The sequence below is a fragment of the Ursus americanus genome, chromosome 11 (genome assembly GCF_024610735.1).
Source record: "Ursus americanus isolate L20-20 chromosome 11, mUrsAme1.1.p, whole genome shotgun sequence".
Taxonomy (NCBI): Eukaryota; Metazoa; Chordata; class Mammalia; order Carnivora; family Ursidae; genus Ursus; species Ursus americanus.
The window spans coordinates 24,767,073-24,792,041 of NC_142137.1; the positions used below are offsets into that span (position 1 = coordinate 24,767,073).

General features: G+C 37.3%; 1 protein-coding gene and 1 pseudogene across 4 annotated transcripts in view; both read right to left on the reverse strand.

Annotated features, from left to right (window-relative positions):
- PDSS2 (decaprenyl diphosphate synthase subunit 2) overlaps positions 1–24,969 on the reverse strand; it is a 233,325-nt gene that overhangs the window by 207,789 nt on the left and 567 nt on the right. The window lies entirely within an intron of this gene.
- Positions 224–24,967, reverse strand: LOC148109250 (large ribosomal subunit protein eL38 pseudogene; annotated as a pseudogene).

The window sequence follows — 24,969 nt, forward strand, 5'->3', positions numbered from 1 at the left end:
TTTTTTTTTTTAATTACTATCTTTTTTTTTTTAAGATTTTATTTATTTATTTGACAAAGATAGAGACAGCCAGCGAGAGAGGGAACACAAGCAGGGGGAGTGGGAGAGGAAGAAGCAGGCTCATAGCAGAGGAGCCTGATGTGGGGCTTGATCCCATAAAGCAGGGATCACGCCCTGAGCCGAAGGCAGACGCTTAACCGCTGTGCCACCCAGGCGCCCCTAACAGTGACATGTTTTATATAAAAATGAGATTAAATTTTTAAAATCAAGTAACACATACTAAAGAATAAAGAAGGCTCTTTTTCAACTAGAGATTTTGTATACAATAATGCTAAAAACCTACTTAATGGTTTTAGTCTCCCAGAAAAAAATAAAACTATCCTCTCTGATACAGAAACATTTGCTTTTTCTTTATGATTCCTCCAGGTTCCTGAAAAGACGTCATTCATTTCTAGCCTAAAAACAAATAAAACTTGACCAGCTGTGCTTTTAAAAAAATCCATGCAACCCAAGGGCTATATATGCCCATTCGCCATAAATTTGATAACCTCTACATCTCTATTACATCTAGCTGTAAACAGCAATGAGTACAGATTTAGATATTTTTAAGTAGATAATTTATTAAAATGTACTCACAAGTGCACTCTACAATGAATATATAGTAAAGGAAGGAAGGACAGGAAAAAGGGAAAAGAAAATAGAAGGAAAAGAATGATATCTTCCTTAACTTGATCTTGAGAAAAATATAATCACTTTAGTCCTGAGGATAAGAAAGAAGGCATAGAGAAAAACCGTTTCTTCTTTATATTGGTAACTTGTAAGAAGATTAGAATCTGAGAAAGCTTATTTGATGCTTTGGAGTTACCAGAGCTTTCTGTGCAGCTGAAAGTCAAAGTTTCTCAAGTGGAGACACATGGCTCCTTTGTGTGTGTTCTTTCCCTCAGTGAAACTGCTTGAAATGTCCAACTTTAAAATATAAACACTGCTGCTTTCAAAGTGAATATCCTGGATGGCATCACTTTCTCTATGCCTTCCAGTGTTTTAAAAATGTTTTGTTTTTGTTTTATAGACCTGAATTAAGGAAACTTACAATATGCTGAAATCAACAAGAGGTTTTCTCAGGTTCATTAAAGTTCTGCCACATGGTTAACTGCGGATTTTGACCCCAAATTAATATGATACTAATTCTACTCTTTCCAAATTCCACATATGATATTCCAGTGAAAGGGAAGGGCAAAATTATCTTCTTCCTATTTTCCATCAGTCCAAATTCTACCCATTCTTCAAGCAGCTGCTCAAAATTCTTCCACAGAACCCTCCGGGTTAGTCAGCCCACAGTGGTCTATCCCTGACTTGAACTCCTGTAGCACTTACCTAAATCTTCCATTTGGCAATTACTAACAATTATGATGAAATTACTTTTATCTTACATTATCACTTGAGCTTCACAGATTTATATCTAGGTTCCTCAAGAATACTCTATGTCCTTGGAGTATAGAAACCCTTTTTATCTCAACAAATCCGTCACTGTGTTTTAATACACAGTTGATGGTCAATAAATATTGGTTGACTAACTGTAACACAGCTATACCTTTCAATTCCCCTCCTTAATTGACACTAATGTGTGTGTGGTTTTTTTCAATGCTTAGCTACTATTCCTGCTCCCTACTTTCTGTCTTACGGACAGAACTAGAAAGCAGAGGATAACGATAGGGGCTTTGAAGGGCATTGTTTTCTCCTTGTCTCCCTGCAGCAAAACTTGTTTAAACACGTGAAAAGAGAATAAAACTAAATTTATACCTATGCCACATTTCTTTCAAAGTGAAACAACCATCATTTAACAGGAAATAAGCCATCTTTCTTGGAGCCTACTCTAAGGGAAAAGCTGAGAGAGTAACGCCTGTGCACTAATTGACTGCTTTCCTATAAAAGCCTATGATGAATTCCAACAGCCTCAGTCCGCCATACTCCCAAACTCTCCACTCACGACTTATGGGAGCCTTTATGAATTCAAAGATATTTTTGCCAATCATGTGAATTCTATCTATCCAAAAACATCTTTCAGTGCCAGAAAGGCTTTATGATTAGGGGTCCATTCTTTTAAGAATATTTATACTGCCTAAATAACTCCAGATGTTTTGCTTTGGTTTTTGGTTAAGAGGTGGGGGCAGGAGGGCAGAAATCAAAATGAGGACCCTCCCAATTAGAATGTTTGCCATTCCATCCTAAATGAGCCCTTTCTTTTATTTGTGCCCGGATGTCCCAGCATTTAAACTTATGACACTCATGTGTAATGCCAAAATATAAGGATTTAGATAGGTTTGTTACTAAAAAAAAAAAAATGGTTTGTGGATAGCTTACACCTAAATTATTTTTACAAATCACAATCATATGAAACAGGAATTACTTCCTGCATTTGTAATGAATTTGCCAACAGGATGAAGCACTATCTGTAGACAGCTGTTTTTGATAGAGGAGCAAATTATAGAATAACAAATTCTACATTTTTTGCAGAAGTTGAACACCTGCTGATTAGAATTTCAAATTCTAAATCTATAGTATCTGAAAACTAATATATATACATATATATGTATAGATGTATATATACAGTTCAGATCAGTGTGCCAGTTTCATTCATGCTCCTTCACTGCCAAACCTGGGGGCAGGGACTGCTTCAGTTTCTCTGCCTTCTCTTTGTCTCTGATGACCAAGGTATAAAGGTATCTGCTGCACTGAACTTTAAACTTCACATTATCCTTATTTTTCTTGATGTTGACAGGTTTGGCATCTGTTCACATGGCCATGAGTGTAAAGTCCTTGATTTCTTCAATTTTGTGAGGCATGGCCTCGAGGGGTGCAGGAGAGCACATGGCTGGCACAGCAAGCGGCAAAAAGCGAGGATGGAAAAGAGCGAGACTTCTGTTTCCAGGCAGTTCTGAAAGCTAATGTATTTTCATACTATATATTACATATAGTCAAAATTTTCTAAACATTCTGGTCACTCAGTAGTGCACTGAACAGCCTCATAAGGAATTTTATACTACTCTTCTTGGTCAGCCTTCAAGAAGGTGTATGCCAGTCCTGTGAAGATTTCAAAATAAAAAGACTCAACAACATTTCTGCAATCCATCCCTAACAAATGTTACAGCTAGGAAAGCTTGCCCCACCTAATTTTAATCGATCCTGCTGCAATTTAAGTGCATTTTTTTTCTTTCTCTGTCTTTGGGAGGATTTGATCACGATCTCCAACCATGACGTTCTACACTATGAAGAAAAACACGTAAAATAAATATCATGATCTAATTAAAGTAATGACTCAAACGAAGGTGAGGAAAAAGGCAAAGTCCTCTGGCTGGGAAAGGTTTTACTCCATTCAATTAAATTCTGAATACTGCTTGAAGGCATTCTATGTGTCAAGTATATGCTGGGCAATAGGAATATAAAGACAAAGTCATTTCTTTCAAAAAGATCATAGTCTTAGAAATATTTATATCAAAATCAGAGGTCCAAAATAAAGGATCCAAATAGGCCAATTAATCCATGAAGTGGTCAGGTGTAACTGATGTATCTCAAATGGTGAACTGAAGAACATATGTACAATCTTTTTTCTCCCAGCTTTACTGAGGAATAATTGACAAATAGACTTATATATAAAGTGTATAACATATGCCCAGTCTAAAGGAAGCAGCCACCACTTGACACCAGCTGATCAAGACCATGGAGAATGAAAGCTCGATGGTGTCACATCTTCTGATTCTTCAAAGAGACAGCTGGAGGAATGAGCAATTTAAACTGGAGAAATTAGGGGCGCCTGGGTGGCACAGCGGTTAAGCGTCTGCCTTCGGCTCAGGGCGTGATCCCGGCGTTATGGGATCGAGTCCCACATCAGGCTCCTCTGCTATGAGCCTGCTTCTTCCTCTCCCACTCCCCCTGCTTGTGTTCCCTCTCTCGCTGGCTGACTCTATCTCTGTCGAATAAATAAATAAAAATCTTTAAAAAAAAAAATAAATAAATAAACTGGAGAAATCATGGAAAACTTATCAAAAGGGCTAATACTTGAGTAGAGTCCTGAGTTAAGCAATGTTTACCAGGTATGAACGTAGATGGTTTACTTCCTGTGGCTACAGCTTAGGGTGGAAATGGGAGAGAGTGGCAGAAGTGACTAGAAAGGAAGGAAGGAATGTTTTGCCACACACAGGCCAAACTGTATCCTACAGAAAATGGGAAGCTCCTCAAGAATCTATGACTCCGTATCACAGAAGGTTAGAATTTATCTATCTGCAGGTAACTTACCAAACTGCCATTCAGTGAGATTTCAAGATCTGACATGCATATAAAGAGCCAGGCACCTTGCTTATAATCCATAAAACTAGACTGGGCATCACCATATCTAAACATTTGTCTTAGGCCCCTAACTACTGGGACATGTAAGTGCCCCCATGGTTCCTGTAGCAGCGATGACTGCTTAAATAACAGCCAATTTACCCGTGGACAGGGGTATGCTGGAGAGTCTGGGAGATATACCACCCTCAGATGTTTCCCCCTTAATCCTGGAAAGGGTAAAAAAGTGATAGTACCTTATTCATTGTTAAAATGACTTATAGATTACAAAACCTCTTGACAGATATTATTCTCACCCATCTAAGAGACCACTGGCTCCCTATTTTCTACTTTGTCTGGGTTTGTAACCCATCCACAGCAGCCAACTGTATTCATATTTTGAACTCCTTTATACTAAACCAACTTAAAAGTCTAAAATCTAATTCAGGGCTGCATGTTAATCAGCAACCACTACTTTCTTCATATTCCTAACCCATCAGTCGATCCTATTTTACTTACAATTCATTAATGAAAATATAATAAACTAATGCAATATTAATCTATATTTTGCTTCAGAAAGGATGTTTATTTTTTTTAAAGATTTTATTTATTTATTTGAGATAGAAAGAGAGAGAGAGCACAAGCAGGGGGAGGAGCAGAGTGGGAGGGAGAAACAGACTCCTCACTGAGCAGGGAGCCCGATGCGGGGCTTGATCCCAGGACCCTGGGATCATGAGAAAGGATGTTTATTTTTGCCAAGGATATTTCCTATTCTCCAGTTAGGGAGGGAAAAATAAAACTACGTCGTCACCTAAGTCTTTCATTCAAGACTCACAACAAGATAGGTATTATTATTCCCATTTTTGCTGATGAGAAAACAGAAGGTCTGAGTAGTTAACATGCCCAAACAGCAGCTAATAAATGACATAAGCCAGGGCTGAATCCACTTCAGTCATCTTCCAAAACTATGTTTTTTTCCACTATACCACACAGCTTCCACAGCTACTCTTTCTCATGATAACAGTCCTAGGACTCCACTTCTACCTTGTATTTGTACAGTGCAGCATATCTTTCAAACTCCACCCCAGTTGTTTCCTAAGTTGACCAGGTACATGCAAGAATACTTTTAAACTTAGATTAAAATTCTACAGTCAGGGGACACCTGGGTGGCACAGTCAGTTAAGCATCCAACTGAAGTTAAGGTCATGATCTTGGCTAAGGGTCCTGGGATCAAAACCCATGTCAGGCTCTGTGCTCAGCACGGAGTCTGCTTGAGATTGTCTCTCCCTCTACCCCTCACACTCATGCTCTCTCTCTCTCAAATAAATAAATAAATCTTTAAAAAAATAAAATAAAATAGCTTTATAAAAAAACTCCTAAGGCCAGGACTATCGATTTCTTAGATGTTCATTTCTGGAGCTCCTTTCTATGTTCTCACAAAATTGTATCATGCACACTCTATTGTCACTCTTGTGTTTAATCATGGGTACTACAGAACAAAAAGTATGTGAGAAAATACATAATACTTAAAAACAATTAGTACTACATAAAAATGCTTTTAATAAAAGCTTTGTATATACTATTAGACCTGTGAAAATAAATGGCATTCCTTTTAAATATACAGCAACGTAAAAGAAATCTCAAGTCAGAAATGGTGAAGCAGATGTGTGAAGCCATTTCTATTTTGAGTATAAAATAAATTTCATTTACTTGTAGATATTTAATAATTTACGATACAGAAAGCACCTGTAACAAAGCCCCTGTAATTATTAAATGTTATAAAGAATATGTTCATGCAAATTATCAATGTTCGAAAAATTCAAAACACTACTGTTAAGTTTTTAGAGTATGGTCTAATACTTATGAGACCTATCTCTAGCCTCACACCTCTGGAAATAAAACCAATTCAGTTTGCTTTAAAAAAGAAAAAAAAGTCTTTGGAGCAAATGAAATAAATTTCCAAGGAGATTCCAAAAGAATGGTAATTTTTGAAACTATTTTTAAATATTTGTTAAAATGAAGTTCCAGTATACAAAAATAGAAAAAAATGAAAGGCTTTGAGTAAGCTTTGGTGAGTCATAGGAAGAAAAGCAAATGCAGCTGCACTCCATAAACTGAAGATTTGTATCTAGAACTTCAAATAAGCATTAAATCAGAAACAACTATCTGAATGGTTAACATCTAGTGCCCATTTTAAAAACCTACTCCAAGGCAGCTATTTTTAGAAAAACATTCATTGAACTCTTCAAGCCACAAGCACAGACGAATATTTTTTGGTAACTAAAGGGCCTCTAAGGTGTTACACACACACACACAGGGAAATTCTGACTCCTGCAGAAGAATAAAGAAGAGATAATTATAGAATACAACAGTATTGATGAAAAGAAGTTGGCAACACAGTGGTAATGAGCAATATGAGAAGAGAGAGAAATGGGTATCTGAAACCTAATTCATTAGGATTACACCATGGGCTTCCCTTTTTCCAAAGAAACTACCAGCCATTTACCCAGGTAATCATGAGCTGGTGAGAAGGAAATACCCAATGCCCTCGAGGATGATTACCTACTAGCTCTGAGCTAACATTAATTCTTAGGAATTAAGAATATCACTGGTTCACAGGTCAGACTGACGATTTATGAGTCATGAGAAAGGTGGAGTTCTAACTCAGCCTCTTCTCACAGTAGTCATTGTGAGACCCAGACACATCCTACTCTTCAGATATTCCCACAAATTGACAAAATCGCACAATGGCTCCTGGCTCAGGAAGAAGGAATATTATAGTAAAAAGTACGAAGTAGAAGCTGAATGAATTCCATTTCCTTATCAAAATCACTGCATTTCTAGGGGAAATTTCTAAAACTTCTAAAGGAAAGGTGAGATGCTGCTATGAGACAAAGGGGTAACCAGGTTCTGGGTGGGGCACCCCTTGCTTGAACAGCAGGTGCACAAACCGCCCTCCTCCCCCACAACTTTACTGTACAGACAAGTCAAAAGATGCTTCCACCTACAATAATGTTGTGTTGAACCTGTAAAAAAGCACCAATTAATACACCCCAGCCCCCCAACATTTTTGGAGCAAGGCCATGGCCCTTTCAGCAAGCAAATGAAGTAACTATTTCCTTTTGAGAAAAAAAGCTCACTAGTAGACTGGTGAAAACTGAATAGAACAACATTATATGACCATGCAATCTGGTAGCTCATCATTAACTGTTACTGGATGCATTTAATTCTAAATTCCAGCAGGCCATCTCCAAGAAAAACAGGTGCAGGCCCAAATGGGATCTGAAGGCACAATTATGTTGACTATCAGATCATTTACACTCCCTAAGGGTGTACTGTACCCTGCTACATGCCACCTACCCCTCAAGCTGCACCTATGGCTTCATGAAGGGTACTCTGTGACCACTAAGCTCAGGATTAAGGGGGGGCGTCCTGCCCAGAACCTATTCTTCCTTCGTCTCATAACATTTCACTCTCCTTCAAGGAAATTCCTTTCCCTTATTCTATGAGGTTTGAGTTGATCTGAAACACAGTAGTTACCCCTAACTGACCAAAGGAGAGGCCAATGACACAGGCAGGGCTGCTCACAGTACACCATTTGCCAGTAAAGGAACTGATCTACCACAGTTATAAGATGAAAGAAAGGCCACTGAATCCTCCTTCGCAGGAATTTGATCTTTGAGGAGCCATGAGGATAAAAGGCAGCCAGAGCCAAAACTTCCTGGCAACAGTGCTCAACTGCAGAGAAATTGTCCCTAAATCCGTGCTTCTAATAACCCTTAGAGCTTCCCCAGTTTCCATTCTTCCTAAGGCCTGATTTTTAACTCCCCCTTCAAAACTGTGATCTACCTAGTATCCTTCCAATAAATTTCTTGTATTTGCTTAAGTAATCCAAAATCAATTTCTTTCTTTGCAACCGAACAACACTGACATTATTCTATACCCCCTTCCTAAAAGATCATAAATCCCTATGGCTTCAAATCGTACCTTCCAACTCCAGTTCATGCCTACTTCGATTAGGAGCACTGGACCCATTCTAACTGCATTTTGGACATCTCCACATGCCACAAACACTTCAAGTTCAATAAATCTACAAAATTTCCCCCTCTACTCTGTACCAAACATGCTTCTCATCCTGTATACCCTCTATCAATTAACGGTACCTCAACATACTCAATTATTCAGCTTACTTCAACTCTGTTCTCTTACTCTCAAAATTACCAAGTCCTGTCAACTCCACTTTGCAAATGTACCTTATCCTTTTTTTATAACTCATCTCCACCACCACTTCCCAAGTTCATACCCTACCCTCATCATTCCTTTATCACCAAGAATATCTTCTCAATTTTCAATATGTAACTCAAGTCATTTCACTGAGCATTCTTGATTCATTAGCCCCTGCCTAGTGGACCCCTCTATTCTTTGTGTCTTCATTTTGCTTGAAAACACTTTTAGTCCAACATGTGTAATATTTTATTACTCTTACTGTTTTATGCATCTATTTCCCTTATTGGAATATAAATTGTGTTGAGGGGTAGGGGAGATGCAGTCCAGGGCCTTGTGTTCTTTGAATCCCCTGGTAATAAGCACAGTACCTGGCCACTAGGGGACACACTTGACCAGCTGCTGAAAGAAGAAATGAATGGAAGAATGAAACTGGACCTCTGTCTTACACCATTCACAAAAATTAACTTGAAGCAGATTAAAGACTTATTTGTAAGACCTGAAACTGTAAAACTCCAAAAGAGAATAGGTAAAAATCTCCTTGACATTGGTCTTAGCAATGATTTGTGGAATATGACACTAAAAACAAAGGCAACAAAACAAAAAATAAACAAGTAAGACTACATCAAACTGAAAGCTTCTGTACAGCAAAGGAAACAACCAATGCAATGAAAAGGTGCCTACGGAATGGGAGAAAATATCTGCAAACCATATATCTCAATAGCAAAATAATAATAGCAATAATAATCCAATGAAAATATGGGCAAAAGACCTGAAAAGACATTTTCTCAAAGAAAACAGAGAGGGCGACCAAGTACATGAAAAGGTGCTCAACACTAATCATTAGGGAAATGTAAATCAAAACTACAATGAGATATCACTCCACACCTGTTAGAATGACTTTTAGTGAAAGACAAGAGATAACAAGTATTGGTGAGGATGAGGAGAAAAGGAAACTCTTGTGCACTTCTGGTGGGTATGTAAATTGGTGGGTATGTAAATAATTATGGAATTATGGAGGGTCCTGAAAAAATTAAAAATAGAACTATCACACAATCCAGCAATCCCACTTCTAGGTATCTATCTGAAGGAAATGGAAACACTGTCCTGAAGTGATATCTATACTCCCATGTTCAGCATTATTCATGAAAGCCAAGATATGGGAACAACTTAAATGTTCATCGACTGATAAATGGTAACGAATATGTGATACATAAATACACACACACAGTGAAATATTATTCAATCATGAGAAAGAAGGAAATCCTGCCATTTGCAAAAACATGGATAAACCCAGAGGACATTATGCTAAATAAAATAAGCCAGACAAAGACAAATACTGTATGATCTCACTTAAATGTGGAATTTGAAAAAAAGGGGGGGGGGAAGGGACAAACTCAACCCATATAAAAAGACAGCAGAATGATGATTACCAGGTACTGGGGGGTAGGAAAAATGGGAAGATGCTGGTCAAAGGGTATAAGCTTATAAGAAAATAAGTACCGAGGATCTAATGTACAGCATGGTAACTAAGTTAATAACACTTTACTGTATACTTGAAATCTACTATGAGAGTAGATCTTAAGCATTCTCACCACACACATCGGGCACACACAAAGGTAACTGTGTGAGGTAATCATTCTACAATGTACACATATATCAAATAATCATGTTGTACACTTTCAACATATATAATTTACTTGACCATTCACCCTGATAAAGCTGGGCAGGGGGAGAAATTAATAGATTATAGCAATCTTCTGCCAGGTCTTCCTGCCTCCAGTTTTTCTTTTTCTGCAACCCACAACCTTCACAGCTGCGAAAGTCAGCTTTCAAAAGACACATCTATTCAAGTCTCTCTACTACTTAACCTTAGTGGTTTCCACTGACCTCAAAATAAAATTACATCTTAACACTACATAAAGAAGCACCTCCAAATCTAGCTACAACTTTTCCTTTCTTTTATTTTTTTAAAAACTTTAATTCATTGCACTTTATTCACAGTAGCCAAAAGCTAGAAACAATCAAAATGTTCATTTAAGGTGAACAGATAAACAAATTGCTTATATTCCATGCAAAGGAACACCCTTTAGCAATAAACATGACACATTCAATAACACTCACTGACAATAAAACGTATCCATTTTAAGTGTACGGTAAAATGTTTTGCCAGATGTATACATCTGTGTAACCACCACAACAATAAAGATATGATACATTTCTAGTAGCCTAAAATTTCCTTTTTTCACCTTTATGGCCCCAAGCAAACAACAAAGTGGATGCTGTCTGTCACCATAATTTTACTTATTCTAGATTTTTCATGTAAATAAAATCATACGGTATGCACTCCTTTGTATCTGCCTTCGTTCACTCTGCATAGTGTTCTTGAGATCCATCCATGTTATTGAGTGAATCATTAATCAATTCCTTTTTCTTTCTGAAGGATATTCCATTCACCTTAAATAGACATTTGGATTGTTTCCAGTTTATGGCTACAGCAAATAAAACTGCTCTGAATAATGGTGTTAAAATCTCTGACTGCATATTCGTTTCCATTCACTATCATTTTAAAACCCAGGAGTGGGATTGCTGGATTATAAGGTACAAGGATATGCTTAACTTTAAAAAAACACACACACACACAGCGACCAAATAGTTCTTCAAAGTGATTGTACTATTTTACAGTCCCATTAGCAGTATAGTACAGTTCCAGCTGCTCCACATTCTCACGAACATTTACGGTCAGACTTCCTAAAGTTAGTCATTCTTGGTTGTATGTAGTGACATCTCATTCTGGTTTTACTTTGCATTTCCAGGTGACAAATGATGTTAAGCATGTTTTCACATACTAATTGGCTAGGTAAGTTCTTGGCAAGTTCTCTGGTAAAATGTCCAAATCTTCTCCAATTTTTAAATTGATTGTCTTCTTGAGTGGTAAGACTTCTTTATATGTTCTAGCCCTTTGTCAGACGTGTATATTTTCTCCCACTCTGTGGCTTGCCGTTTTCTGTTTTCCTTTTTTTTATTTATTTAAGAGAGAGAGAGAGAGGGAGAGAGTGCACACATCCAAGAGGAGGGGCAGAGGGAGGGAGTCTTCAAGCAGACTCCCTGCTGAGTGTGGAGCCCAAGGAGGGGCTTGATTTCCACAACCCTTGGGATCATGACCTGAGCTGAAACCAAGATTGGATGCTCAACCGACTGACTAAGCCACCTAGGCGCCCCATTGCCATTTTCTTAACAGCATTTTTAAAAGTGCAGTTTTAAAATGTAATGAACTCTAATTTTTCTTTTTTTCTTTTACACTTCATGCTTTCTCAAAATTCTCTGCTTAGTTCAAAGTCACAATTTTTTTCCTGTGCTTTCTTTCAGAATGTTCATATCTTAGTTTTCATGTTTAGGTATAGGATCCATTTCAGGGTGACTGTTCTTTATGGCATGAGATCTCCCCCCCCAGCGCCATTTGTTGAAAATACTATCCTTTGCCCACTGAACTGCCTTGCTACCTTTGTCAAAAATGGATTACCATATAGAGTTGTGGGTCCATTTCAGAACTATATTCAGTCATAATGATGTATATGCCTGTCTGTATACCAATCCCTCATAGTCTTGCTTATTGTAGCTATCTAGGAAGTTTTGAAATCATGTAATGCTAGCATTACAGGGTTATTTTTCAAAATTGTTTTAGCTATTGTGGATCTTAGCAATCACAAATTGTAGGATAATTTTGACCAAAAAATCACCTGTAGAAATTTTGATTGGGATTATGTTAAATCTATGGATGAATTTGGGAAGAACTGACATTTTAATAATATTAACTCTTCCAATCCATTAACAGGGTATATTTAGGTCACTATTGATTTCCTCATCAGTGTTTTATAGCTCTCAATGTACAGACTTTGTTTATATTTTGTTAAATTTATCCCTCAGCATTTGTTTTTGATACTATTGCAAACATTCTGCAAATCCATTTTCCAACTGTTCATTGCTGATATAAGGAAACACAATTGGTTTGTATATTTTGACATTATACGTCTTATGCTTGCTATACTCACTTATCAGTTCTAGCAGCTTTTTTGTAAATTCTCAGGGATTTCCTAGCATGTGATGTTATTTAGTAATTACGACTTGCTTTTCTTTTCTAATCCAAAATACCTTTAAATTCTTTTTCTTGACTGGCTAGAACTTCTGGTAAAATTTTAAACAGAAGAGGTAAGGAGAATATCCTTCTCTTGAGTCCTGTCCTAGAAAACATTCAGTCTTTCACTATTAAGAATATTAGCTATAATTTTTCATGGAGCCTCTGTATCAGATTGAAAAGGGTACCTGTTGCTATGTCTTCAGTTCACTTACCTTTCTTCTTCAGGGTCTAATCTGCTGTTGAGCCAACCCAGATAATTTTTTTCCTTTTACATACCGAACTTTCAGTCACAGATATTACTCTTGACATATATTTTTTCTATCACTTTTATCATTATCCATGTTTTCTTTTAAAAACTTGAGCAGAGAACCTTCCTACACTATTGGTGGGAATGCAAGCTGGTGCAGCCACTCTGGAAAATAGTATGGAGGTTCCTCAAAAAATTGGAAATAAAGTACCCTATGACCAAGCAATTGCATTACTGGGTATTTACCCCAAAGATACAAATGTAGTGATTCAAAGGGGCACATGCACCCCAATGTTTATAGCAGCAATGTCCACAAAAGCCAAACTATGGAAAGAGCCCAGGTGTCCATTGACTAATGAATGGATAAAGAAGATGTGGTTATATATATATACAACAAAATATTATGCAGCCATAAAAAAAAAGAAAGCTTGCCATTTGTAACAATGTGGGTGGAACTAGAGGGTATATGCTAAGCAAAATAAGTCAATCAGAGAAAGACAATTATCATATGATCTCACTGATATGTGGAATTTAAGAAACAAAACAGAGGATCATAGGGGAAGAGAGGAAAAAAATAAAACAAGACGAAACCAGAGAGGGAGACAAACCATAAGAGACTCTTAACCACAGGAAACAAACTGAGGGTTGCTGGAGGGGAGAGGGGTGGAAGGATGGGGTAACTAAGTGATGGACATTAAGGAGGGCATGTGATGTAATGAGCATTATATAAGACTGATGAATCACAGACCTGTATCTCTGAAACCAATAATACATTATATGTTAATTGAATTTAAATTAAAAAATGATTTTAAAGTTAAAATAAATAAATAAAAATAAAAACTTGAGTATATTTATAATAAGTCTTGTCTGCTGATTCCATCGTCTGTGTCTTACAGATCTGTTTCTATTGACTAATTTTTCTCCTGGTATGTGTCATATTTTCCTGCTTCTTGAAATGGCCTGTAATGTTTAATTGGATGTTGGATATTGTTATATTGTGTTGTTGAGTGTCCGGATTTTATAGTCTTCCTTTTAAGAGTTTTGGCGTGCTTTGCCTGGCAGTTCAATTACTTTGGGTCAGCTTGATCTTTTTGAGACTTGCTGCTTCACTTTAGCAGGAAGGTTCTGGAGCAGACTGCACTCTAAAGTTGGTTTATCCCTATGACTAAGGCATAATTTTCTGGGGTCTCCACTGAGTGCCTGGCTGTTCAACAAAGTCTTTCCATAACGTCCAGTTGGAACTCAAATGCCTCCCAGTTCCGTGAAAACTCTGAGAATTGTACAGCTTATAGCTCCCCAGCCTCAGAGATTTTCATCCTAGGCATGTGCTGCTTATACTTCAACAATTGACTCAACTGGGCACCTCAGATTTCTGGAGCCTTTCTTTGTATACTCCCTCCTCTTCTGTATTCTGCCCCACAAATTCCAGCTGCCTCCGCTCCCCCAAAATCTGATCTGCCTCAAACTCACTGATACTCACCATCCTCTGCTCGAGTTCCCCCTCTATGTGTTGCTATTGGAAACACATATTGGATATTGATATTGGAAAATACCTACCAGTACAAAGCCAGAGTGATAGTTCTCACCTCATCTGTTTTCCCTTTCATAGGAATCACAATCCTGTACTGCCTCGTTCTCCAAGAACACAATTGTTTCATATTTTTTGTCCTGTTTCCTATTTGTTTACAGTGGAAGGTAAAGTTTAGCATTGGTTACTCTGTCTTGGCAGAAGCAGACATGTATGTTCAACCTATCCTTTTTGTCTCATCCCACCCCGTGTTCAGCCTACATCAAACTACCACTTCCCTACCCCTGGCTAAGCAACTTCTTCTGTTTTAATTTATTTTCCTGCCTTGGTCATTTCCTTTTCATTCAACGTGACCCAACTCTTAGGTCATCTCATCTTTCAAAGTCTTCAATTTTCTGTAGAGATATTTTTTAAACCTCTCTGTCTCTACAGCATATTGTTCACAATACTATAGCATTTATCCCATGGTACTCTCACTATTTGCACATCTCCCCACTAAAATGAATTTCCAATAATAATGAAAATTGCTAACATTTGGATACTTTCTATGTGCCAGATACTGTTCAAAGCACTTTACCTATATTTACCCATTTAATCTTCATAAAACCCTAAGATATGGGTACTATTATTATCCTCATTTTAGAAATGAGGACACTAAAACACAAAGAGGTTAAGGAAGTAGCCTGAGATCACATAGCTTGGTAGTGGCAGAGACAGGATATAAATCTAAACAGTCTGATTCTAGAGCTCATGCTCACTATACCATCTCTGATGAATTTCTGAAGGGAAGCAACTGTGTCTTATTCTTGTTTGTACATTCCATGCCAAGAGCACCTCAAATATTTGTGGAATGATTTAAAATTTTTAATTTTCTCCTAGTCATCCAAAAAAAAAAAAAAAAAGTCCTTCATAAGCAATGCAGGTTTTCAGTCAGTAATTACAGAACTGAATCTAAAAAGGGTCTTTTATAAACATGGAAGAGACTAAAGTTAAATTTCTAATAATAAATTCAAAGATCTCTGAAGAATTTTAACATGCAGAAAAGACTAATAAGGTTTTATAGGTAGCCAAGTAACTGTAGTGAACTCAGTCAGGAATAAAAAGTCTCTGCCAAGGAATCAACACCCCCTTAGAGAGAGATGAAATGTCATAATTTGTCTCCACTAAATGCATACTAAATTAATCCTATCTACCTAAATGTGCAATAGAGATCAAGGCAAAAGTAAAAAGAGTATTTAAACAAAAATGTAATCCTAAAAGCCAATTATGTCAACAGTAATCAATGAAAACAAATAAGGCCATATTGGTCAATGAAATCAACTACGTATAAACAACAAAAATTTAATTCTATATGAGAAAAGTATGTCATTACCTTAGAAACAATAAAGGGTCCTCTATATGATTATTAAGAGCATTTAAGTTCTTGACAGTAGGTATATATAAAACTAAAAGTACTTTAAACAAAATAATACGGGTATCCCCTGCCTTTCAAAAGTTCACGTTAAAGCCACTTTGCTTTACAAAAGGCATACATTAGTACATTTTCACTAACCAAAAGAAATACAAAGACGATTTTCACTTTTATGAAAAAACGCAAAAAGCAAAAATAGCGTTCAATGTTTGTTTTGCAGTGAGCCGTTACAGAAGCAGTGTGCACCCCAAGCAGCGAGAGTGGCACCGCCAAGCTCCTTCCTTGGGAACTACACTCAGCATCTCAGCATCAAGCTGCCATAGCTTTGAACCATGTCTGTGAGCATCTGTGCTTTATCTCAATTTATTTTGTGAATTCGTTAGCAAGATGTGTCCTAAGGTATCAAAAAAAGCCGAAGGGAGATTATTTTTTGGGTCTGGAAACACTCAAAAAAATTTCCATATAAATTAATGGTAATTGCTTCTTTTGCTTGATGCCATTTTGGCTTATGGAAGGTTTCATAGGAATGCTCTACTTTCAGATAGTAGGGGAGATCTGTAATGATTTATACAGAAATTTAAATGATTAAAAATAAAAATATATATATATTGCACAAGTGGATAATCACATTTAATCAGCAAGATAATAATGAACCATAGGGTACAAGTTGTGAGGAAGTGAAGGTTGATGCACTGTTGCTACTTTCAACCTCCACATTACCAATCTACATCACGTACTGGGGCTTCTATTCCATACTACAGCCCACTGTCCAGCTTGGACAGGTCCACAATCCCTCATCCAAAGTTGGTTTCAACCAATTCAAAATTTTTCTGATTTTAGCAAAGTGCATTTTACCCAGCACTCCAGCAGGATCTGGGGCAGCACCCTGTAATCAAACACATGAATATTTCTGCAGCAAAATGCATGAATATTCACATTAAGTGGAATAAAGAAAGACTATAAATAATCTCACATCAGTTCAGGTCAGATTTATGAGCCTGGAAAAACATTCTGTTTTCTGAGTCTTTAGGATTTTAAAATAGTAGGAAAAGGACTATAGATTTGTGTTACCACATTGCATCCAATCTGCTCATTCCCTGCTTGAGAAATGACAATGGCTCCCTTACCTGCCATATTCAATTACAACGCTAATTTCTGTACTAGTCTAGAAATGGCAACACCTTTGGAAATCATTTATTCAAACTCCTTACTTCATTGCTGAGGAAACGAAAGCCCAGAAAACATGGAATAACTTGCCTAGGGTCATACTGTTACCTACTGACAGAGATGAAACTAGAACATACAGGTGTCCCGTCTCCCAGGCCTACTGCTTGTTTGCTGGTTCATTCACTCACTCATTCTCTCTCTCAATTCAAAGTGATTCTTTTCAGCTTTTTAAAATAATGAAATAATTACAGACTTGCAGAAAGTTACAAAAATAGTATAGAGTCCTATGGATCCTTCATCTGGCCTTCCTCAGTATTCAGCTATAATACAGTATGAAAACCAAAAATTAACATTGGTACATTAGTGTTAACAAAACTACAGACCTAGGGAGTCTGAGTGGCTCAGTTAAGTGTATAGCTTTTGGTTTTGGCTCAGGTCATGATCTCATGGATCGTGAGAGCAAGCCCCACGTAGGGCTCTGCACTCAGCATGGAGTCTGCTTGGATTCTCTCCCTCTGCCCCATCCCCCTGCTCTCTCTCAAAAAAAAAATACATAAATCTTTTAAAAAAGAAAAAAACTACAGCCTTATCTATTTTCAGCATTTTCCTTAACCTATATTCATTTGTATGTGTAGGTGTACATAGTTCTAAGCACCTTTATCCCATGTATAAATTCATGTAACCGCTATTAAAATCAAGATATTGAAATGTTCCATCACCACAACATACCTCTTTGTATTTACACCCTCCCTGCTCCCCACACTGTCCCTGACTCTAGCAAGTATTAACCTGTTCTCCATCTCTACAGTTTTGTCATTTTGAGAATGTTGTATAAATGGAATCATACAGTATCGTAGGGGGTCAAGGGCAGGATATCCCAAGACTGGCTACTTTGGCATGAACATTATTTTGAGTTTAAAGCAATCTACACCCAGCAGATCAAGGAAAAACTCTTTACCTCCCCCTCAACTGCATGCTTATACCAGGAAGAGAGCTATTAACAGAGATTCCTTTTTACCTAAGAAACTTACCTGAATAATAGGGCAAAATTTGTTTTCCAAACATCTCCTTTCACCTTCCTGCTCATGGTCTTTCTCCCCTTTGTAATACCCAGGCCCCTACCCCTCTCCTCAGCTCATATAACCAACTCCTTGCTTCGTTTCTTTGGAATTTCATGTCTATGTGGATTCCCCATACACACGCTATTAAATTTGATTTTCTCCCGTTAATCTGCCTGTCATTTTGATTCTTAGTCCAGCTAGAAGGACCTTAAAGGGCAGAGGAAATTCTTCCTTTCAACAATATATGAACTTCTGAGATTGACTTTTTCTTTGTGGTAAAACACACATAAAATTTACCATCTTAACCATTTTTAAGTGTACAGTTCAGTATATTCACAATGTTGTGCAACCCATCTCCAGAACTTTTTCATCTTAAAAAACTGAAACTCTATATCCTTTAAATGACAACTTCCCATTTCCCCCTCCTTCCAGCCCCTGCAATCACCATTTTACTTTCTCTGAATGTGACCATTCCAGATACCTCGTATCAATGGAATCATACAGTATCTGTCTTCTTGTGACTGGCTCATTTGACTTAATATAATGTCCTCAAGGTTCACCATGTTACAACATGTGCCAGAATTTCCTTTTTAAGGCTGAATAATATTCCATTATATGTACACAATATTTTGTTTATCCATTCACCTACTGATGGACATCTGGGTTGCTTCAACCTCTAGGCTCTTGCAAATAATGCTGCCATGAACATGGGTGAACAGATATTTCTTTGAGACCCTGCTTTCAATTTTTTTGGCTATATACGCAGAAGTGAAATTGTTGGATCACATGGGAATTCTTTCTTTAATTTTTTCTGAGGAACCACCATACTGTATTCTGTAGTGCCTTTTTACATTCCCCCCAGTAGTGTGGATTGACTTATTCTATTTACCATAATTCTTTCCAGATTCATTCAAACTGTTGTATGAATAAATAGGTCAGTTATTTTCATTGTTGAGCAGGGTTTCATTGCATGGCTGCAACACCATTTGTTCAACAATTCACCATTGAATGATATTTGGGTTATTTCCAGTTTTGGGCTATTACATATAAAGTTGCCATAAACATTTGTGTATAGGTTTTGACATAAGTTTTGACTTCTCTGGAATAAATTCTCTGGAGTGTGATTGTTGGGTTGTATGGGAAGTGTATGTTTAATTTTATAAGAAACTGCCAAGCTGTTTCTCAGTGTGGCTGTACCATTTTTATATTTCCATCAGCAATGTTAAAAGAAATCTAGTTTCATTTCTCTGCATCTTTACAAGGACATGAGATTGTCAGTACTTTATATTTTAGCTCATCTAATAGGTAAGTAGCAGTTATCTCATCATGGTTTTCATTTACATTTTTCTAATGGCTAATGTTACATATGCTTACCTGCCACCTTTTCACATACTTACCTGTCATCTTTACAGGCTCTTTTTGCTCATTTTCTAATTGTATTGTTTACTTTTTTACCACTGAGTTTAGAGAGTTCTTTGCATATTCTGGATACAAGTCCTTCAGATATTTGATTTACAAATATTTTCTCCTAATCTCTGGCTAATCTTTTCATTCTATTAAGAGGGTCTTTTACAGAGCAAAGACTCCAATTTTGATGAAGTCGAATTGCTGATTTTTTTTCTCTTATGAAACGGGGTTTTGGTGTTATGTCTAGTAACTGTCTCCCTAGCCCCAGATCCTGGAGATGTTTTCTTCTAAAAGTTATATAGTTTTACATTTCACATTCAAATTCATTTTACATGGATCTCACAGGTATCCATTTTCCTTTTTTTTTTTTTTTTTTTTTAAGGTTTAGGTCAGGGTTCATTTTTTTCGCCAGTGATGTCCAATCATTCCAGCACCTTGTTGGAAAGACTATTCTCCCTCCATTGAATTGCTTTTGCACCTTTGTCAAAAATCAATTGGGCATATTTGTGTGGACCTATTTCTGGGTTCTCTATTCTGTTTCTTCGATCTGTCTATTCCTCTGCCAATACCACACTGTCTTGATCAATGAAATTATATCTAAGACTTAACATTAGGTACAATGATTCCTCCTACTTTCTTTTTTTTTTTTTTTTCTAACATTGTTTTAGCTATTCTAGTTCCTTTCTTGCTGCTCATTTTACTTTACTGCACTTGCTTTTCAGGTCCTCCCTATACCCAGTAGAAGTATGACAGCCTAAGGAAGAAAGGAGAAAAAGAATCACAAAGGAAACAATATGTAATACACTACTACCACCCTAAAATATTACCCATGTAATTTTTTTTTAAAGATTTAATTTATTTGAGAGAGAGAGAGAGAGAAAGAAAGAGAGAGACAGAAAGCTCAGAGAGAGAGTAAGAAGGAGAAGCAAACTCCCCGCTGAGCCCAACATGGGGCTCAATCCCAGGGCCCTGAGATCATGACCTAAGCTGAATGCATCCACTTAACCAGCTGAGACACCCAGGCACCCCTACCCATGTAATTTCTCTCCACCCATCCTAAGGACATCCCAATTTCTTCATGAAAGATTCTCTACTCTTCCAGGCCACTTCAGTATCTCTGAATGAAATAGCTAATATATTCCCACTACTCATTTACCACAAGTCATTTACTTCCTCTGGTAGACAGTTGTAAACATACTCGAGTCCAACACAATGTCTGTTTATCAGGGAACATGGTCCATGTTTTAGACGTCTTTATATTCCTCCATAAGCTTCAGAGCATTGAGCTAATTGAGGATTTTTAAAATCTAATTGGAGTTTACAATATAAAAACCCTAGGAAATCTAGAAGAACAAGGGTAAAAAATTAGCTAATTGCTACACTGTTCCTAGTAATAAGATCATTATTTCACCAAATCTCAAGATTTTCAACTTTTTTTTAAAGATTTATTTATTTATTTATTGGGGAGGAGGGGCAGAGGGAGAGGAGAGAGTATCTGAAGCAGACTCTGCGCCGAGCACAGAGCTCACACGGGGCTCAATCTCATGACCCTGAGATCATGACCTGAGCTGAAATCAAGAGTCTGGTGCTTAACCAACTATGCCACCCAGGCGCCCCAAGATTTTAAATTTAATCTCACTTCTGAATCTATTAGAGTACACTTCTAGGCTCTTTTTCCTTTTCTTGATGCGAAGGTAAAGGAAGAGAAGGTAGTGAATAATAAATTATGGTGATTTCCTTTTTTTCTCCTGCTGTTTGCCAAAAATGACACCCTTCACTTAAATTTTAGGGTATTAGACATGATTCATCTTTAACATACCGTGTAGATTTAAACAAAAAGTAAAATGACCCAAGGGGTTAGAATATTGATTTAAGTAAATAATAGAAACCCAAAATATAAAAGAAACTGTAAAGGAATTTACCAAGTCCAGTTTCCTATGTCTAACTAAATCAACTACAAGGGGTCGTTCTGTCCTTGGCTAACATACATTATCTTCCTCTTAATTATCAATGCTTTGCTGATAAGATTTCAACAAAGCAAGGTGTACATCATTCAAAAAAAATAATTGCTTAATCCATGTTTTTAGCTATAATTTACAATAATCACAGTCTGCCTACCCTTTGGATCAAATGCCTGCTCCACTGCTAAAACAGATAAATATAGGACTTCCTCCCCAAAAGTTTTTTTTTTTTTTTAAGATTTTATTTATTTATTTGACAGAGAGAGACAGCCAGTGAGAGAAGGAACACAAGCAGGGGGAGTGGGAGAGGAAGAAGCAGACTTCCAGCAGAGGAGCCTGATGTGGGACTCGATCCCAGAACACCGGGATCATGCCCTGAGCCGAAGGCAGACGCTTAACGACTGCGCTACCCAAGCGCCCCTCCTCCCCAAAAGTTTTTTGTTCACTGACTGCCTGTGAGTTCAGACTGCTTAAATAAATAATCTGTGATACACTATCAAAGTATCATAAAACTACATGCACATTAGCTCTTTCCTTTCTCACAAAATGAAACAATTCATATATGTTACCATATATGGTAACACCTTTGCTGCAACTTAATTATTTTGTTCCTCTCCAATTCTCTCACTGTAGTATGGTATTGGGCAGGCAGGGCAGGCTACAACCAGGAAATTGTTAGAGCCATTAGTCTTATTAAGCTTTCATCTAGTGTGTCTCTGGTGGCTTCAGAAGGGATCTTCTCCAACAACCCACCTGATGCTCTGGCAACTAAGTAGATGGATTACAATTCTCACAATATACACATTAATAGGGCCTTTTCCAGCTCTGCCCTTTTCACGTCAACGTTTTATTACAAAGACAATAATACGCATGATGCAGTGTACTACTTACTACAAACCCTACCACTACTAACACTACTATTCCCACCACACACAGTGAAACCCACTATTTGATTAGCAAATTTAAGAAACTTCAAGGTTCTAGTGCTACGAGAACATGAAGTAATCTGAACTCAGACATTGCTCATGAGAGTGTCCGCTGGTACAATCACTCTGGAAAACAATTTGCTATTATTTACTAAAACTGAACACGTGCATACACTCCTCCTCCATCTATTCTCTCAAGACAAGTACACCTGGAGACACGTGAAGCACATTCACCGCAGCATTTTTCATAACACAAAATGCAAACCACCCAAATGCTGATTGAAAGAAGGCTGTGGCATATTCGCACAATAGGATTTCATACACCATGAGTGAAAACATACATCATGAGTAAAAAACTCATGAAGTATAATTAAACACGACATGGATGAATCTTAGGAACAATTATGGATAAAAAGTAAGCATAGCAGACTACAAGCAATAAACTACCATATTTATAAATTTCAAAAGTGAGCAAAATTTAACATGTTATTATTTAGAGAAACACCAATATAACTTTTAAAAAGGAAAAATAAGCACAAAATCCAGTACACTGGAGTTCAGGGACATGGACTGGGGAGTACAGATAATTTCAAAAGGATTGGTAGTTACAGTTTTTAAATTGGATGGTAAGCTCATTAGTTTCATTACTAAACTTTAAAACATGTAAGTACGTGTGTGTGTGCTTTGAGTGTATATCATCTAAAATCTACAGAGAATTAACATTCCACAGAGAATTACATCTACAGAGAATTAACATACACAGGACAGGTTTAGCCCACTCATGCCAACAAGTAAAATCACTTTATTATTGCTATTTGGTCACCTCTGTAGTAACAAAGAAATGACAGGCGTCTCAAAAAATTATAGCAAGAGGGTGAGCAAGGAAAGTGGGGGTAGCTATAAAAGGGCAATTAAGGGATCCTTGTAGTGACTTGACTATATCAATTTCAATGATCTACTTGTGATATTGTACTACAGTTGTGCAAGATGTTACCACTGGGAGAAGCTGGATAAAGGATACATTGGATCTCTGTATTATTTCTTCCAACAGCATGTGAATCTACAATTATCTCAAAGTATAAGTTTAATTAAAAAAAGGAAAATGGGGGGGGCGCCTGGGTGGCATAGCGGTTAAGCGTCTGCCTTTGGCTCAGGGCGTGATCCCGGCGTTATGGGATCGAGCCCCATATCAGGCTCTTCTGCTGTGAGCCTGCTTCTTCCTCTCCCACTCCCCCCTGCTTGTGTTCCCTCTCTTGCTGGCTGCCTCTATCTCTGTCAAATGAATAAATAAAATCTTTTAAAAAAAAAAAAAAAAGGAAAATGGGGGAAAAAAGATAATTTTTGTCCAGGGTTTCTCCACCTTGGTACTATTGACATTGGGAGGCCCATAATTCTTCATTGTAGGGCTGTGCTGGGCATTACAGGGTGTTCCCTGGCCTCTACCTACTAAATGCCAATAGCATGCCCCAGGTATGACATCTCCATATACTACCAAGTGTTCCCCTAGGGAGCAAAACTGCCCCATCTGAGAACTACAGCTCTACCCACAAAAGCAAGAGCTGTGGAAATGTTCCCAGTTGAAGAAGATGAAAGAGACACGACAACTAACTGTAATATGTGATCCTAGGCTAGATCCTGTACTAGAAAGGGAAGAATACTATAAAGGACATTTCTGGGTCAATTAGAAAAACTGGGATATCAATGGTATAAAGTATTATATCAATATTTAATGTGTTTAAATTGATTACTATAAAGAATATTTCTATTCTTAGGAAATACACGATTAAGTATTTAGGCATAAAGGGCCTCGATGTATGCAATCTACTCTCAAATGAGTCATTAAAAATGTGTGTATTTTAGATATACATGTAAATAGTATGTATATATGTTCAGAATAGGGAATCTGATTAAAAGATATGCAGGTGTGTTCTTTGTACTATTTTTATTCTTGCAAATTTTCAACATGCTTGAAATTATTTACAAATAAAAAAGGGTTTTGTTCGTTTGTTTTTACTGGAAGCATAAATTGTGGTCTTAAAATCCTAATGGTAAGTTTCACAGTTCAGAATAAGTGATAAAAGTCCCAAGAGGATAGTGACTACTGACTGGATAGATTCCTACTTTAAGCCTGGGATATTCGTTGGAAAGAACCGTCTACCTTCAACATATCTCCTCCTTTCCATTTTTTCTGCTGGCAACCACTTGAACAGTGCGGAACCGAAAATCAATTTATCCCATTTTAAAAAGACCGTTTCTAGAAAGTGACTCAGACCCACATCCCTACTCGATTTCTCTACAACTCACTGAGGCATCTTTGCCCTTAATAATTAAGAAGCAAAAACACGAAGAGTACAAGTGTTTCTCAAAAGAAAACCACTTATCCGCTCAGCTGAGCAAATGGAGGAAGAAAGTTAAGGTGAGTGGACTAGAGAAGAGACAACATCAAATATTCAGGAGAGCTAAGGAAAGGAAGGAGTAAAAAGAAATAAGCAGGGGGCCAGTCTGAGCAAGGCAGGGAGTGTCGGCCAGGAAAAAGGACTCGAGTGGGTGCGAGTGTGTCAAGAGGAGAGGAGTATAGC